This window comes from Prunus avium, chromosome 2, assembly GCF_965620075.1.
Source record: "Prunus avium chromosome 2, drPruAviu1.hap1.1, whole genome shotgun sequence".
Lineage (NCBI taxonomy): Eukaryota > Viridiplantae > Streptophyta > Magnoliopsida > Rosales > Rosaceae > Prunus > Prunus avium.
In genome coordinates this window covers 21,067,665-21,080,446 of record NC_142285.1, presented here as the reverse complement: position 1 = coordinate 21,080,446, position 12,782 = coordinate 21,067,665, and positions in this window count along the sequence as shown.

Here is a 12,782-nt window from a genome sequence, read left to right as displayed (position 1 = left end):
TCCGATTAGGAACGAACAGCGTTCGAACATAAATTGTCCAATTTCTTACACCTATTGATTTCGGATCGAGCCCAAAACTTGGGCAACATCATAATATGGTGGGAGGAGTCATTTGGTTACGTTTGAGTGAAATTCGATCTCTAAAACTACCCAAAACACCAACCACTCCAAATAGGAACGAACTACCTTTGAAGTTTAATTGTCCAATTTCTTACACCTATTGATTTCGTATCGATCCCAAAACTTGGGCAACATCATAATATGGTGGGAGGAGTCATTTGGTTAAGTTTGAGTGAAATCCAATCTCAAGAACTACCCAAAACACCAACCACTCCGACTTGGAACAAACTGCCTTTGAACTTGAATTGTCCAATTTCTTACACCTATTGCTTTCAGATCGAGCCCAAAACTTGGGCAACATCATAATACGGTGGGACGAGTCAATTGGTTAAGTTTGAGTGAAATCCGATCTCTAGAACTACCCAATACACCAACCACCCCAATTAGGAACTAACTGCCTTTGAACTTGAATTGTCCAATTTCTTACCCCTATTGATTTCGGATCGAGCCCAAAACTTGAGCAACATCATAATTTGGTGGGAGGAGTCATTTGGTTAAGTTTGAGTGAAATCCGATCTCTGGAACTACCCAAAACACCTACCACTCCAATTAGGAACGAACTGCCTTTGAACTTGAATTGTCCAATTTCTTACACCTATTGATTTCGGATCGATCCCAAAACTTGGGCAACATCATAATATGGTGGGAGGTGTCATTTGGTTAAGTTCTAGCGAAATCCGATCTATAGAACTACCCAAAACTCCAACCACTCCAATTAGGAACGAAGTGCCTTTGAACTTGAATTGTCCAATTTCTTACACCTATTGATTTCGGATCGAGCCCAAAACTTGGGCAACAACATAATATGCTGGGAGGAGTCATTTTGTTTGTTTTGATTGAAATCCGATCTCCTGAACTATGGAATACACCAACCACTCCGATTAGGAACGAACTGCCTTTGAACATAAATTGTCCAATTTCATACAACTATTGATTTTGGATTGAGCCCAAAACTTGGGCAACATCATAATATGGGGGGAGAAGTCATTTGGTTATGTTTGAGTGAAATCCAATCTCTAGAACTACCGAAAACACCTACCACTCCAATTAGGAACGAACTGCCTTTGAACTTGAATTGTCCAATTTCTTACACCTATTGATTTCGGATCGATCCGAAAACTTGGGCAACATCACAATATGGTGGGTGGACTCATTTGGTTAGTTTTGAGTGAAATCCAATCTCTAGAACTATGGAATACACCAACCACTCCGATTAGGAACGAACAGCCTTTGAACTTGTATCGTCCAATTTCTTACACGTATTGATTTCGGATCCAGCCAAAAACTTGGGCAACATCATAATATGGTGGGAGGTGTCATTTGGTTAGTTTTGAGTGAAATCCGATCTCTAGAACTATGGAATACACCAACCACTCCGATTAGGAACGAACTGCCTTTGAACTTGAATTGTCCAATTTCTTACACCTATTGATTTCGGATAGAGCCCAAAACTTGGGCAACAACATAATATGGTGGGGGGAGTCATTTGGTTAAGTTTGAGTGACATCCGATCTCTAGAACTTTCCAAAACACGAACCACTCCAATTAGGAACGAACTGCCTTTGAACTTGAATTGTCCAATTTGTTACACCTATTGATATCGGATTGATCCCAAAACTTGGGCAACACCACAATATGGTGGGAGGAGTCATTTGGTTGAGTTTGAGTGAAATCCGATCTCTAGAACTACCCAAAACACCAACCAGTCCAGTTAGAAACTTACTACCTTTGAACTAAAATTTTCCAATTTCTTACACCTATTGATTTCGGATCGAGCCCAAAACTTGGGCAACATCATAATAGGGTGGGAGGAGTGATTTGGTTAATTTTGAGTGAAATCCGATCTCTAGAACTATGGAATACAACAACCACTCCGATTAGGAACGAACTGCCTTTGAACATAAATTGTCCAATTTCTTACACCTATTGATTTTGGATCGATCCCAAAACTTGGGCAACATCATAATATGGTGGGAGGAGTCATTTGGTTAAGTTTGAGAGACATCCGATCTGTAGAACTACCCAAAACACCAACCACTCCAATTAGGAACGAACTGCCTTTGAACTTGAATTGTCCAATTTCTTACACCTATTGATTTCGGATCGAGCCCAAAACTTGGGCAACATCACAATATGGTGGGAGGGGTCATTTGGTTGAGTTTGAGTGACATCCGATACATAGAACTACCCAAAACACCAACCCCTCCAATTAGGAATGAACTGCCTTTGAACTTGAATTATCCAATTTCTTACACCTATTGATTTCGGATCGAGCCCAAAACTTGGGCAACATCACATTATGGTGGGAGGAGTCATTTGGTTGAGTTTGAGTGAAATACGATCTCTAGAACTACCCAAAAACCATACACTCCAGTTAAGAACTTACTGCCTTTGAACTAAAATTTTCCAATTTCTTACACCTATTGATTTCGGATCGAGCCCAAGACTTGGCCAACATCATAATATGGTGGGAGGAGTGATTTGGTTAATTTTGAGTGAAATCCGATCTCTTGAACAATGGAATACAACAACCACTCCGATTAGGAACGAACTGCCTTTGAACATAAATTGTCCAATTTCTTACACCTATTGATTTCGGATAGAGCCCAAAACTTGGGCAACATCATAATACGGTGGGACGAGACATTTGGTTAAGTTTCAGTGAAATCTGATCTCTAGAACTACCCAAAACCCAACCACTCCGATTAGGAACGAACTGCCTTTGAACATAAATTGTCCAATTTCTTAAACCTATTGATTTTGGATCGAGCCCAAAACTTGGGCATCATCATAATATGGTGGGAGGAGCCATTTGGTTAAGTTCGAGTGAAATCTGATCTCTAGAACTACCCAAAACTCCAACCACTCCAATTAGGAACAAACTGCCTTTGAACTTGAATTGTCCAATTTCTTACACCTATTGATTTCGGATCGAGCACAAAACTTGGGCAACATCACAATATGGTAGGAGGAGTCATTTGGTTGAGTTTGAGTGAAATCCGATCTCTAGAACTACCCAAAACACCAACCACTCCGATTAGGAACGAACTGCCTTTGAACATAAATTGTCCAATTTCTGACACCTATTGATTTCGGATCGAGCCCAAAACTTGGGCAACATCATAATATGGTGGGAGGAGTCGTTTTGTTAGTTTTGAGTGAAATCCGATCTCTAGAACTATGGAATGCACCAACCACTCCGATTAGGAACGAACTGCGTCTGAACATAAATTGTCCAATTTTTTACACCTATTGATTTCGGATCGAGCCCAAAACTTGGGCAACATCATAAAGTGGTGGGAGGAGTCATTTGGTTATGTTTGAGTGAAATCCAATCTCTAGAACTACCCAAAACACCTACCACTCCAATTAGGAAATTGCCTTTGAACTAGAATTGTCCAATTTCTTACACCTGTGGAGTTCGGATCTAGCACAAAACTTGGGCAACATCACAATATGGTGGGAGGAGTCATTTGGTTAGTTTTGAGAGAAATCCGATCTCCAGAACTATGGAATACACCAACCGCTCCGATTAGGAACAAACCGCCTTTGAACATAAATTGTCCAATTTTTTACACCAATTGGTTTCGGATCGAGCCCAAAACTTGGGCAACACCATAATGTGGTGGGAGGAGTCATTTGGTTATGTTTGAGTGAAATCCAATCTCTAGAACTACCCAAAACACCTACCACTCCAATTAGGAAGTTGCCTTTGAACTAGAATTGTCCAATTTCTTACACCTGTGGAGTTCGGATCTAGCACAAAACTTGGGCAACATCACAATATGGTGGGCGGAGTCATTTGGATAGTTTTGAGTGAAATCCGACCTGTACAACTATGGAATACAACAACCACTCCGATTAGGAACGAACTGCCTTTGAACTTGAATTATCCAATTTCGTACACCTATTGATTTTGGATCCAGCCCAAAACTTGGGCAACATCACAATATGGTGGGAGGAGTCATTTGGTTGAGTTTGAGTGAAATCCGATCTCTAGAACTACCCAAAACACCAACCACTCCAATTAGAAACGAACTGCCTTTGAACTTGAATTGTCCAATTTCTTTCACCTATTAATTTCGGATACAGCCCAAAACTTGGGCAACATCATAATATGGTGGGAGGAGTCATTTGGTTAAGTTTGAGTGAAATCCGATCTCCAGAACTACCCAAAACACCAACCACTCCAATTAGGAACGAACTGCCTTTGAACTTGAATTGTCCAATTTATTACACCTATCGATTTCGGATCTAGCACAAAACTTGGGCAACATCACAATATGGTGGGAGGAGTCATTTGGTTAGTTTTGAGTGATATCGGATCTCTAGAACTATGGAATACAACAACCACTCCGATTAGGAACGAACTGCCTTTGAACATAAATTGTCCAATTTCTTACACCTATTGATTTTGGATCGAGCCCAAAACTTGGGCAACATCACAATATGGTTGGAGGAGTCATTTGGTTAAGTTTGAGTGAAATCCGATCTCTAGAACTACCAAAAACACTAGCCACTCCAATTAGGAACGTACTGCCCTTGAACTTGAATTGTCCAGCTTCTTGCACCTATTGATTTCGGATCGAGCCCAAAACTTGGGCAACATCATAATATGGTGGGAGGAGTCATTTGGTTAAGTTCGAGTGAAATCCAATCTCTAGAAGTACCCAAAACCCCAACCACTCCAATTAGGAACGAACTGCCTTTGAACAAAAATTTTCCAAGTTCTTACACCTATTGATTTCAAATCGAGCCCAAATAACGGGCAACATCATAATATGGTGGGAGGAGTCATTTGGTTAATTTTGAGTGAAATCCGATCTCTAGAACTACCCAATACACCAACCACCCCAATTTGGAACGAACTGCCTTTCAACTTGAATTGTCCAATTTCTTACACCTACTGATTTTGGATAGAGCCCAAAACTTGGGCAACATCATAATATGGTGGGAGGAGTCATTTGGTTAAGTTTGAGTGAAATCCGATCTCTAGAACTACCCAAAACACCAACCACTCCAATTAGGAACGAACTGCCTTTGAACTTGAATTATCCAATTTCTTACACCTTTTGATTTCGGATCGAGCCCAAAAATTGGACAACATCATAATATGGTGGGACGAGTCATTTGGTTAAGTTCGAGTGAAATCCGATCTCTAGAACTACCCAAAACACCAACCACTCCAATGAGGAACGAACTGCCTTTGAACTTGAATTGTCCAATTTCTTACACCTATGGATTTCGGATCGAGCCCAAAAATTGAGCAACATCATAATATGGCGGGAGGGGTCATTTGGTTAGTTTTGATTTAAAACCGATCTGTAGAACTATGGAATATACCAACCACTCCGATTAGGAACGAACTGCCTTTGAACATAAATTGTCCAATTTCTTACACATATTGATTTCGGATCGAGCCCAAAACTTGGGCAACATCATAATATGGTGAGAGGTGTCATTTGGTTAAGTTTGAGTGAAATCCGATCTCTAGAACTACCCAACACATCAACCACTCCAATTAGGAACGAACTGCCTTTGAACTTGAATTGTTCAATTTCTTACACCAATTGATTTCGTATCGAGCCCAAAACTTGGGCAACATCATAATATGGTGGGAGGTGTCATTTGGTTAAGTTTGAGTGAAATCCGATCTCTAGAACTACCCAAAACACCAACCACTCCGATTAGGAACGAACTGCCTTTGAACTTAAATTGTCCAATTTCTTACCCCCATTGATTTCGGATCGAGCCCAAAACTGGGGCAACATCATAATATGGTGGGAGATGTCATTTGGTTAAGTTTGAGTGAAATCCGATCTCTAAAACTACCCAAAACACCAACCACTCCAATTAGGAACGAACTGCCTTTGAACTTGAATTGTTCAATTTCTTACACCTATTGATTTCGGATCAAGCCCAAAACTTGGGCAACAACATAATATGGTGGGAGGAGTCATTTGGTTATGTTTGAGTGAAATCCGATCTCTAGAACTATGGAATACACCAACCACTCCGATTAGGAACGAACTGCCTTTGAACATAAATTGTACAATTTCTTACACCTATTGATTTCGGATCGAGCCCAAAACTTAGGCAACATCATAATATGGTGGGAGGAGTCGTTTGGTTAAGTTTGAGTGAAGTACAATCTCTAGAACTACCCAAAACACCAACGACTCGAATTAGGAACGAACTGCCTTTGAACTTGAATTGTCCAATTTCTTACACCTATTAATTTCGGATGCAGCCCAAACCATGGGGAACATCATAATATGGTGGGAGGAGTCATTTGGTTAAGTTTGAGTGAAATCCGATCTCTAGAACTACCCAAAACACCAACCACTCCAATTAGGAACGAACTGCCTTTGCACTTGAATTGTCCAATTTCTTACACCTATTGATTTCGGATCGAGCCCAAAACTTGGGCAGCATCATAATATGGTGGGAGGAGTCATTTGGTTAAGTTTGAGCGAAATCCAATCCCTAGAACTACCCAAAACTCCAACCACTCCAATTAGGAACGAACAGGCTTTGAACTTGAATTGTCCAATTTCTTACACCAACTGATTTCGAATCGAGCCCAGAACTTGGGCAACATCATAATATGGTGGGTGGAGTCATTTGGTTACGTTTGAGTGATATCCAATCTCTAGAACTACCCAAAACTCCAACCACTCCAATTAGGAACGAACAGCCTTTCAACTTCAATTGTGCAATTTCTTACACCTACTGATTTCGGATCGATCCCAAAACTTGGGCAATATCATAATATGGTGGGAGGAGTCATTTGGTTAAGTTTAAGTGAAATCCGATCCCTAGAACTAACCAAAACACCAACCGCTCCAACTTGGAACGAACTGCCTTTGAACTTGAATTGTCCAATTTCTTACACCTATTGATTTCAAATCGAGCCCAAAACTTGGGCAACATCATAATATGGTGGGAGGAGTCATTTGGTTAAGTTTGAGTGAAATCCGATCTCTAGAACAACCCAAAACACCACCCACTCCATCTTGGAACGAATTTCCTTTGAACTTGAATTGTCCAATTTCTTACACCTATTGATTTCGGATCGAGCCCAAAACTTGGGCAACGTCATAATATGGTGGGAGGAGTCATTTGGTTGGTTTTGAGTGAAATCCGATCTATAGAACTATGGAATACACCAACCACTCCGATTAGGAACGAACTGCCTTTGAACATAAATTGTCCAATTTCTTACACCTATTGATTTTTGATCGAGCCCAAAACTTGGGCAACATCATAATGTGGTGGGAGGTGTCATTTGGTTAAGTTTGAGTGAAATCCGACCTCTAGAACTACCGAAAAGACCAACCACTCCAATTAGGAACGAACTGCCATTGAACATGAATTGTCCAATTTCTTGCACCTATTGATTTCGGATCGAGCCCAAAACTTGGGCAACATCATAATATGGTGGGAGGAGTCATTTGGTTAGTTTTGAGTGAAATCCGATCTCTAGAACTATGGAATAGACCAACCACTCCGATTAGGAACGAACTGCCTTTGAACATAAATTGTCCAATTTCATAAACCTATTGATTTCGTATCGAGCCCAAAACTTGGGCAACGTCATAATATTGTGGGAGGAGTCATTTGGTTAAGTTTGGGTGAAATCCGATCTCTAGAACTACCCAAAACACCAACCACTCCAATTAGGAACGAACTGCCTTTCAACTTGAATTGTCCAATTTTTAACACCTATTGATTTCGGATCGAGCCCAAAACTTGGGCAACATCATAATATGGTGGGAGGAGTCATTTGGTTAAGTTTCAGTGAAATCCGATCTCTAGAACTACCCAAAACACCATCCACTCCAGTTAGGAACGAACTGCCTTTGAACTTGAATTGTCCAATTTCTTACTCCTATTGATTTCAGATAGAGCCCAAAACATGGGCAACATCATAATGTGGTGGGAGGAGTCATTTGGCTAGTTTTGAGTGAAATTCGATCTCTAGAACTATGGAATACACCAACCATTCCGATTAGGAACGAACTGCCTTTGAACATAAATTGTCCAATTTCTTACACCTATTGATTTCGGATCGAGCCCAAATGTGAGATCCCACATCGACCAACGGAGAGTGGGTGATGTGCCTTATATGTACATACCCGCATCCATATAGCACGAGGCCTTTTGGGAGCTCACTAGCTTCGGAGTTGTAGGAACTCCGAAGTTAAGCGAGTTGGGGGCGAGAGCAATCCCAGGATGGGTGACCCACTGGGAAGTTGGTCGTGAGCTCCCAGAAACAAAACTGTGAGGGCCAGAGAGGGGGGGTCCAAAGCGGACAATATCGTGCTACGGCAGAGCCGATCCGGGATGTGACACCAAAACATGGGTAACATCATAATGTGGTGGGAGGAGTCATTTGGTTAAGTTTGAGTGAAATCCAATCTCTAGAACTACCGAAAACTCCAACCACTCCAATTAGGAACGAACAGCCTTTGAACTTGAATTGTGCAATTTCTTACACGTACTGATTTCGGATCGAGCCCAAAACTTGGGCAACATCATAATATGGTGGGAGGAGTCATTTGGTTAAGTTTAAGAGAAATTTGATCTCTAGAACTACCCAAAACACCAACCGCTCCAACTTGGAACGAACTTCCTTTGAAATTGAATTGTCCAATTTCTTACACCTATTGATTTCGGATCGAGCCCAAAACTTGGGCAACATCATAATATGGTGGGAGGAGTCATTTGGTCAGTTTTGAGTGAAATCCAATCTCTAGAACTATGGAATACACCAACCACTCCGATTAGGAACGAACTGCCTTTGAACAGAAATTGTCCAATTTCTTACACCTATTGATTTCGGATCGAGCCCAAAACTTGGGCAACAACATAATATGGTGGGAGGAGTCATTTGGTTAGTTTTGAGTGAAATCCGATCTCTAGAACCATGGAAAACACCACCCACTCCGATTAGGAACGAACTGCCTTTGAACACAAATTGTCCAATTTCTTACACCTATTGATTTCGGATCGAGCCCAAAACTTGGGCAACATCATAATGTGGTGGGAGGAGTCATTTGGTTAAGTTTGAGTGAAATCCGATCTCTAGAACTACCCAAAACACCATCCACTCTAGTTAGGAACGAACTGCCTTTGAACTTGAATTGTCCAATTTCTTACACCAATTGATTTCGTATCGAGCCCAAAACTTGGGCAACATCATAATATGGTGGGAGGTGTCATTTGGTTAAGTTTGAGTGAAATCCGTTCTCTAAAACTACCCAAAAACACAAACCAGTCAAATTAGGAACGAACTGCCCTTGAACTTGAATTGTCCAATTTCTTACACCTATTGATTTCGGATCGACCCCAAAACTTGGGCAACATCACAATATGGTGAGAGGTGTCATTTGGTTAAGTTTGAGTGAAATCCGATCTCTAGAACTACCCAACACATCAACCACTCCAATTAGGAACGAACTGCCTTTGAACTTGAATTGTCCAATTTCTTACACCAATTGATTTCGTATCGAGCCCAAAACATGGCCAACATCATAATATGGTGGGAGGTGTCATTTGGTTAAGTTTGAGTGAAATCCGATCTCTAGAACTACCCAAAACACCAACCACTCCAATTAGGAACGAACTGCCTTTGAACTTGAATTCTCCAATTTGTTACACCTATAGATTTTGGATCGAGAACAAAACTTGGGCAACATCATAATATGGTGGGAGGACTCATTTGGTTAAGTTTGAGTGAAATCCGATCTCTAGAACTACGCAAAACACCAACCACTCCGATTAGGAACGAACTGCCTTTGAACTTAAATTGTCCAATTTCTTACCCCCATTGATTTCGGATCGAGCCCAAAACTGGGGCAACATCATAATATGGTGGGAGAAGTCATTTTGTAAAGTTTGAGTGAAATCCGATCTCTAGAACTACCCAAAACACCAACCACTCCAGTTAGGAACGAACTGCCTTTGAACTTGAATTGTTCAATTTCTTACACCTATTGATTTCGGATCAAGCCCAAAACTTGGGCAACAACATAATATGGTGGGAGGAGTCATTTGGTTATGTTTGAGTGAAATCCGATCTCTAGAACTATGGAATACACCAACCACTCCGATTAGGAACGAACTGCCTTTGAACATAAATTGTACAATTTCTTACACCTATTGATTTCGGATCGAGCCCAAAACTTGGGCAACATCATAATATGGTGGGAGGAGTCATTTGGTTAAGTTTGAGTGAAATCGGATCTCTAGAACTACCCAACAAATCAACCACTCCAATTAGGAACGAACTGCCTTTGAACTTGAATTGTCCAATTTCTTACACCAATTGATTTCGTATCGAGCCCAAAACTTGGGCAACATCATAATATGATGGGAGGTGTCATTTGGTTAAGTTTGAGTGAAATCCGATCTCTGGAACTACCCCAACCACCAACCACTCCAACTTGGAACGAACTGCCCTTGAACTTGAATTGTCCAATTTCTTACACCTATTGATTTCGGATCGAGCCAAAACCTGGGCAACAACATAATATGGTTGGAGGAGTCATTTCGCTAAGTTTGAGTGAAATCCAATCTCTATAACTACCCAAAACATCAACCACTCCAATTAGGAACGAACTGCCTTTGAACATGAATTCTCCAATTTCTTACACCTATAGATTTTGGATCGAGCCCAAAACTGGGGCAACATCATAATATGGTGGGAGAAGTCATTTGGTTAAGTTTGAGTGAAATCCGATCTCTAGAACTACCCAAAACTCGAACCACTCCAATTAGAAACGAACTGCCTTTGTACTTGAATTGTTCAATTTCTTACACCTATTGATTTCGGATCTAGCCCAAAACTGGGGCAACATCATAATATGGTGGGAGAAGTCATTTGGTTACGTTTGAGTGAAATCCGATCTGTAGAACTACCCAAAACTCCAACCTCTACAATTTGGAATGAACTGCCTTTGAACTTGAATTGTCCAATTTCTTACACCTATTGACTTCGGATCGACCTCAAAACTTGGGCAACATCAAAATATTGTTTGAGGAGTCATTTGGTTATGTTTGAGTGAAATCCGATCTCGAAAACTACCCAAAACACCAACCACTCCGATTAGGAACGAACTGCCTTTGAACTTGAATTGTCCAATTTCTTACACCTATTGATTTCGGATCGAGCCCAAAACTGGGGCAACATCATAATATGGTGGGAGAAGTCATTTGGTTAAGTTTGAGTGAAATCCGATCTCTAGAACAACCCAAAACTCCAACCACTCCAATTAGGAACGAACTGCCTTTGAACTTGAATTGTCCAATTTCTTACACCTATTGACTTCGGATCGACCTCAAAACTTGGGCAACATCAAAATATTGTTTGAGGAGTCATTTGGTTATGTTTGAGTGAAATCCGATCTCGAAAACTACCCAAAACACCAACCACTCCGATTAGGAACGAACTGCCTTTGAACTTGAATTGTCCAATTTTTTACACCTATTGATTTCGGATCGAGCCCAAAACTGGGGCAACATCATAATATGGTGGGAGGAGTCATTTGGTTAAGTTTGAGTGAAATCCGATCTCTAGAACTACCCAAAACACCAACGACTCCAATTTGGAATGAACTGCCTTTGAACTTGAATTGTCCAATTTCTTACACCTATTGATTTTGGATCGAGCCCAAAAGTTGGGTAACATCATAATATGGTGGGAGGAGTCATTTGGTTAGTTTTGAGTGAAATCCGATCTCTAGAACTATGGAATACACCAACCACTCCGAGTAGGAACGAACTGCCTTTGAACATAAATTGTCCAATTTCTTACACCTATTGATTTCGGATCGAGCCCAAAACTTTTGTAACATCATAATATGGTGGGAGAAGTCATTTGGTTAGTTTTGAGTGAAATCCGATCTCTAGAACTATGGAATACACCAACCACTCCGAGTAGGAACGAACTGCCTTTGAACATAAATTGTCCAATTTCTTACACCTATTGATTTCGGATCGAGCCCAAAACTTGGGCAACATCATAATATGGTGGGAGGAGTCATTTCGTTATGTTTGAGTGAAATCCGATCTCTAGAACTATCCAAAACACCAACCACTCCAATTAGGAACGAACTGCCTTTGAACTTGAATTGTCCATTTTCTTACACCTATTGATTTCGGATCGAGCCCAAAACTTGGCCGACAGAATAATATGGTGGGAGGAGCCGTTTGGTTAGTTTTGAGTGAAATCCGATCTCTAGAACTATGGAATACACCAACCACTCCGATTAGGAACGAACTGCCTTTGAACATAAATTATCCAATTTCTTACACCTATTGATTTCGGATCGAGCCCAAAACTTGGGCAACATCATAATATGGTGGGAGGAGTCATTTGGTTTTGTTTGAGTGAAATTAGATCTCCAGAACTACCCAAAACACCAACCACTCCAAATAGGAACGAACTGCCTTTGAACTTGAATTATCCAAGTTCTTACACCTACTGATTTCGGATGGAGCCCAAAACTTGGGCAACATCAAAATATGGTGGGAGTGTCTGTGGCGCAAATCTCACGGCCTGGAGTTCTGGGCCGAGGGGATGTGCGTTAACACGGGGTTTCCTGCTTTTGGATGCGGTGCGGTTGTGCGCGGGCGTGCCAGCACGGTTTACCGTGCGT